The sequence below is a fragment of the Ascaphus truei genome, chromosome 7 (assembly GCF_040206685.1).
Source record: "Ascaphus truei isolate aAscTru1 chromosome 7, aAscTru1.hap1, whole genome shotgun sequence".
Classification (NCBI taxonomy): domain Eukaryota; kingdom Metazoa; phylum Chordata; class Amphibia; order Anura; family Ascaphidae; genus Ascaphus; species Ascaphus truei.
The window spans coordinates 74,732,134-74,739,346 of NC_134489.1; positions in this window are offsets into that span (position 1 = coordinate 74,732,134).

The window sequence follows — 7,213 nt, forward strand, 5'->3', positions numbered from 1 at the left end:
ACGCCTTTCAGAAACGTGATAGCTTTGTATCTGTTATAACAATGCCGGCATAGGATATTTTTCAAACTATTATTCATTTTTTTGAGACTTGAAAATTGGATTTCCCAAAGCAAACTGTTTTAAACACTGAAAAGACTTTAAATCTGCTGCGCATATAGTGACAGCGACGCTGATGTCACGCTGCGGTTGCTGAAAAAATCAATTTGTATTGACTTCCAGGATCGCGACCAAGCTGTTGCGCCGTCGCGTCACTCCTACTATAAGCGCACGCGACGGATTCAATATATTTGTTTTGACGCCTTGTCACATCGCCGTCGCCGGAACTATAAGCGTGGCCTAACAATGGTATTTGGGACCAAGGCTAAATTTTGAAAGCTTCCAAAAACTGAGCTCCAGATCAGAACCAACGCTAATACCACCCTAACTCCTGTTACTAGTTTTAAATACTTGGGCATATGGTTTGACTCTCATTTAACATTTGGGATGCACATGGATACCCTGACATCCAAATCCTATGCCAAACTAGGTGTACTTTACAGGAACAAATCCTCCCTAAGGCCGCGCTTATAGTACCGGCGACAGTGACGCGACCGATGCCGTCGCCACTAGCGAAAGTTGTAGTTCAATTTGCAGCGACGTCGCGAGCGACAGGGTCATTGATTGGTTTACAGACCGTCACACGTGGCGACAGTCTGTAAAAAATCAAATTTAACCCGCTTCCAAATTTTGTCGCTCTGTCGCAGTCTCGCTTACTATAAGCGCTGGCGACGGAGTCAATTGATTTGTTTTGGAGCGACGTCGCCGTCGCTGTCGCGGGCACTATAAGCGCAGCTTTAGTCTGCTGGTCAGAAAGCGTATCATACAGCAGATGCTAATGCCAATTATCGACTATGGGGACATAGTATACGGCTCAGCACCCCAAACACACCTTAGCAAACTTGATACCCTCTACAATTCAATATGCCGTTTTGTTTTCCAATGCAACTACAACACACATCACTGTGAAATGCTTAAAGAACTAGATTGGTCATTACTTGAGTCTAGGTGCAAAGTTCATCTTTCCCTTCTTGCCCTCAAATACTTTCTGGGCAAGCTACCCGTCTATCTGAACAAGCTCCTCACCCCTATCACATGCAGCACTTATCTGAGATCTGATTCCAAAAGACTGTTCATGTTCCCAAGGTTCAGCAAAGTATCCGGCCGCTCATCCTCTTACCGTGCACCCCAAAACTGGAACAATCTAACGGAGACTCTAACATGCCACCACCAGTCTAAGTTCTTTCAAAACTAAAGCTGTCTCATATTTTAATCTGGTCTGTAACTGTTACATACGCCTATTTTATATATTATCTCTAACTGTGTATGCAGTGTCTTGTATATAACGTATACCCTGTTCACTTATGTAACTATGTATTTGTAACCATGTATTATTTGTCATCTTAACTCCATGACATACTTGAAAACGAGAGGTAACTCTCAATGTATTACTTCCTGGTAAACCATTTTTATAAATAAATAATAAATAACATTTGCTTCCATCTCCATGTTAGAGAAGTTTCTTACATCTCATGCAGGTTTGTTCGCCAAATTGGGTTACACCATCTCAGGCCTGGCAACAAATTGTTTTGATGCTGGGAGAAAAAATAAATAAATAAAGTAATGGCCCAAGACACGTGAAGTTCAGAGCTTATTGCAGCCTACAGGTTATCATGGTAACATCATAAACTAGGGATTAAGATTACATTATGTTTTTTAACACTGGCAAAGTTATTTAAAAAAAAAAAAGCAGGACATGTTCAGAGGGCAAGATACTAACATTATATGAGTGAAACATCGCCTACTCGTTCATTACATATGTGGGAAACAGGAGTCTCCTTTGCGGAACAGCCCCTGGTTACCAAAATACCCCCAAAGGGGCCTGTGGTACCATTCCCTGCCAGGGAAACAAATGAAGGTTAGAATCTGCTGGAGTACACAGGTCAATAGGAAGCCGCAGCCTCACCTGCTTTGGCCTGCGAGCCACGGGAGATATAAGAACCGGGAAGTAACTAGCAGAAGCTACGGAGGTATCTCAGAAACTGAAATTAACGCAGTTCGTTTACGGAGACTCCCTGCTTCATAACCATTAACAAAAAAAGAGGGGGGGGTACCGAGCACACGCGTTCTAAGTGAATCTTCTTTGCGTTTTGTCACTGAAATTATTTAGATTTTTATGATTTTGATTGAATTAAAGATTTTTGAAAGTGTCATTTTTTTACTGCTGTGAGATTAGCCAGCGGGGGGCGCGTGCGCCTTACTTCCGTTACGCATTTTCATCTCCATGAAGGAGTTTTTCTTCTATGAGAATTTAGATAGGTGCCAGCAAAGACGTTTCACTTCAAAAAAGTGTTAGGAGGCTTGTGTCTGTATACACATACACAGTGTACATACAGCATGAGATATACATATATACACACACATACATGAAATGACATATACAAAAGTAACTGATGCAATAGTATGCCAGAAAATGGGATTTCTAAATATGTCACTTGAAGTACATTTGAGCGCGCATATATATATATATATACATATATATATTGTGACAAACGGCTTACTCCGGGGCTCCGTCGTTTGTCCGGGACTGTTTAGAACACGGTCTTTTAGGGTAGGTTAAATGATGAGGCGTCACGTACTGTTCCTTTAAACAGGCTATGCCTGGTTTATTCAGTCCCAGGCACTGAGACGGCCACAGTGCATACAACAGAAAACAGATCAAAACAAAAGCTGCTCACCTGAGCGATAACTTAACTTAGATATCCCTGACTCAGGGTTGGAAGTGGCTTTTCCACTTCCAACAACAAAACACGGTACTTTTGCAGTCTTACACAAATGAACAGAAAGATTGAACCTGTTTGGGGAAGAGGCTTCTCCCCTCTGTAGTTCAGCAGCCTTCCAGCCTCCTGGCTCTTGTGGGGAGACCAGAGCAAACAGGAAATCAGTCTTTCATACCTGATTCCTAATTAGCATGACAGGTGACAGAAATCAGGCAGCAGACAAACTCTGGTCTGGATCTCTCATCCCTCAGTTCCAGCGCTTGCCAAACTGTGGGATGGAGTGTATGTATTATAAGGCTGCACTCCCAGGCCAAACAGGATAGAAACTGTCTAGTATCCTGGGAGCCCTATATACGGAATTTATTACCATCCCCTGGTTTCTGTCACATATCCTCCCCCCCAGCTCAGACCTCGAGGGATGAGCGACCATGGATATTAGGGAGTGCATCCTTGACAACCCGTCAGCATTGCCATGTTTGTGCCCTGACCTGTGTTCCACAGAAAATTTAAAGGGTTGTAGGCTTAGGAACCACCTGGTCACTCTAGCATTCTTTTCCCTGTTTTGACACATCCAGGTAAGGGGTGCATGATCTGTGACCAACCGGAATTTTCTCCCCAACAGGTAGTATTTGAGCGTCTCTACAGCCCACTTTATTGCGAGACACTCTTTCTCTACTATGGAGTAATTTTTCTCCTGGGGATTTAGTTTCCTACTTAAATAAAGGATGGGGTGCTCCTCACCTTGAGACTCCTGGGAGAGTACCGCCCCCAGCCCTACCTCAGATGCGTCGGTTTGGACTACGAACTCTTTGGAGAAGTCAGGTGTGACCAACACTGGTTGGGCACAGAGAGCTTCTTTCAGGCTTCTAAAGGCCTGTTCGGTTTCGGGGGACCACTTTACCATTAGCGGTCCTCTTGCTTTTGTGAGGTCAGTTAGTGGGGTTGCCTTAGTTGCAAAATTGGGAATAAACCTTCTATAGTACCCAATTAACCCCAAAAAGGTCCTTACTTGTTTTTTTGTAACTGGCCTTGGCCAATTTTGTATCGCCTCCACTTTGAGTGTTTGGGGTTTGAGTAAACCTCTGCCAATAGAATATCCCAGATACTTGGCCTCCTCCAGACCAATAGTGCATTTAGCGGGGTTAGCAGTTAGTCCAGCAGACCGGACTGCGTCAAGCACAGCTTGGACCTTTGGAAGGTGGGATTGCCAATCTTCACTATGGATTACCACATCATCCAGGTAGGCGGCAGCATACCGAGCATGTGGTTTTAAAATTTTATCCATCATTCTTTGGAATGTGGCGGGAGCTCCATGTAAGCCAAAAGGCAACACCTTATACTGAAAGAGGCCGTCTGGGGTTGAGAAGGCTGTCTTTTCTTTTGCCCTTTCTGTGAGGGGAACCTGCCAGTACCCTTTTGTTAGGTCTAGGGTTGTGAGATATCGGGCTTTGCCCAGTCTCTCTACAAGTTCATCTACCCTGGGCATAGGATAAGTATCAAATTTTGACACCGCGTTTAGTTTCCGGTAGTCATTACAAAACCTTGTTGTACCATCTGGCTTTGGGACTAAGACTATAGGGCTGTTCCACCCACTTTGGGATTCCTCAATTACACCTAGTTTTAGCATTTTTTTAACCTCTAAACTTATAGCCTTTCTTTTGGCCTCTGGGATTCGGTACGGTTTAAGGTTAACTCGAACCCCCGGTTCAGAGACTAGGTCATGTTCAATTACGCTAGTTCTACCTGGCCGTATAGAGAAGATTTCTTTGTTTCTTCTCACTAAATTCTGAACCTCTCGTTTCTGATGAACAGACAGGGTTTCAGCTATGCTAACCTCTGGGTCAGTTTCTTGATTCTCTGACGGACCTGGGGGTACTAGGGTTAACAAGACTTCTCTATCTTTCCAGGGCTTGAGTAGGTTTATATGGTAAATTTGCTCAGGTTTCCTCCTACCTGGCTGTCTTACCTTATAATTTACTTCTCCCACTCTTTCCAAGACCTCATATGGCCCATGCCATTTAGCAAGGAATTTACTCTCCACGGTGGGAACCAGAACTAGTACCCTATCACCTGGAAAAAAAATTCTGACCCTAGCACCCTTATTATACGTATTCCTCTGTGCTTCTTGAGCTTTCTCCATGTGTTCCCTCACTATGGGTAGGACTGCAGCAATGCGGTCCTGCATCTGGGCAACATGCTCTATTACACTTCTGTAAGGGGTAACCTCGTGTTCCCAAGTCTCTTTGGCTATATCCAGTAAGCCCCTTGGATGTCGGCCATACAATAGTTCAAACGGGGAGAAGCCTGTGGATGATTGGGGAACTTCCCTAATGGCAAATAACAGGTACGGTAACAAACAATCCCAGTTTTTCCCATCTTTATCAACCGCCCGCCGTAACATGCTCTTTAAGGTTTTATTGAACCTTTCCACTAAACCATCTGTTTGTGGATGATAGACTGAGGTTCTGAGATGCTTGATTTTTAGGAGTTTACATAGCTCTTTTGTTACTTGGGACATAAATGGTGTTCCCTGGTCAGATAGAATCTCTTTAGGAATCCCGACCCGGGAAAACAGAACTACTAACTCTTTTGCTATGTTTTTAGCAGAGGTGCTACGTAGGGGAACTGCCTCCGGATATCGGGTGGCATAATCTAATATTACCAATATATGCTGATGTCCCCTAGCAGACTTTATTAGGGGTCCTACTAGATCCATAGCAATCCGGTCAAATGGTACCTCTATTATGGGAAGGGGTACCAATGGGCTGCGATACGCCTTGAACGGGCCGGTGATCTGACATTCTGGGCATGAGGAACAATAATTCGTAATTTCTGCCAGAACCCCAGGCCAATAGAAGCTTCGGAGAACCTTTTCTTTTGTCTTTTCCACCCCTAGGTGTCCCCCCAATGGATGACTATGTGCGAGGTGTAATACTACATTACGGAATGTCCGTGGTACCAACAATTGTTTAGTTGTAACTGATTTCCTTTTATCAACCCGATATACTAGGTCGTTCTCTACCTCGAAGTAGGGGTAAGCAAGTGACCTATCTGGTTGGCCAGGAGTACTATTCTGGTCCCGTATATTTCCCCTTGCTACCGCTAATGTGGGGTCCTCCCACTGGGCCTTCTTAAAACTCCCAGGACTGACCTCTAGGTCAGCGAGGGTCTTATCCGGTTCTGGGGTGGTAAGTGTCTGCTCAACATCTTGATTTGGGGTATTCCCTACCAAAGTAGTGATGGGGAAGGGAATTTTACAGCACTCCTCCTTTTCCCCCTTCTTATTTGGGCCCTCGTCAACCTCCATTTCTGAAAAAGGGAAAGGATTTGTTTCTTCTAATACTTCGTTATGGTCCGCTATTGAACTCTGGGCGCTATTCTGAGCGGGGGAACACATTTTTAGAAAATGGGGAAAATCGGTCCCTATTAACACATCATGTGCCAGTTTGGGTACAATACCCACCTTGAAATCTAAAGAACCAAACTCTGTTTCAAAAAAACCATCAACAGTGGAATATTCATGATTATCCCCATGTATACAACAAATTGCCACTCTTTGCGAACTGTTTCCCTGTTTCTACTATGGAGTAATTTTTCTCCTGGGGATTTAGTTTCCTACTTAAATAAAGGATGGGGTGGTCCTCACCTTGAGACTCCTGGGAGAGTACCGCCCCCAGCCCTACCTCAGATGCGTCGGTTTGGACTACGAACTCTTTGGAGAAGTCAGGTGTGACCAACACTGGTTGGGCACAGAGAGCTTCTTTCAGGCTTCTAAAGGCCTGTTCGGTTTCGGGGGACCACTTTACCATTAGCGGTCCTCTTGCTTTTGTGAGGTCAGTTAGTGGGGTTGCCTTAGTTGCAAAATTGGGAATAAACCTTCTATAGTACCCAATTAACCCCAAAAAGGTCCTTACTTGTTTTTTTGTAACTGGCCTTGACAGGGAATGGTATTAAAAGGATACTTTAATGGTCAGTATATAGACAGCAATGGTAGGGACGCACCTACGCGTTTTGTCCTTTACGGACGAAACGCGTAGGTGCGTCCCTACCATTGCTGTCTATATACTGACCATTAAAGTATCCTTTTAATACCATTCCCTGTCTGGAGTTACCCTGATTTTGGCGGTCCACTAGCTGGTATGCTGCCAGGAAACGTTGCTGTGCTCCTCTACACCCTTGCTGCTTGTATGTACCCTGAGAGGATTGCACGCTGGATCGGAACCACCCTTCAAGGACACCACCAAGGAAGGTAAAGGGCTTATGCCCCTCATACTATTACCTCCCAGTGCTGGACTGACTGATATATTTCCCCCAGGGTGGTATATACCATTATAGGAGACCTATTTTGGGGTACCCGCGTGGGCACCACCAGGCCTCTGGTTTTTCACCCTGGGATG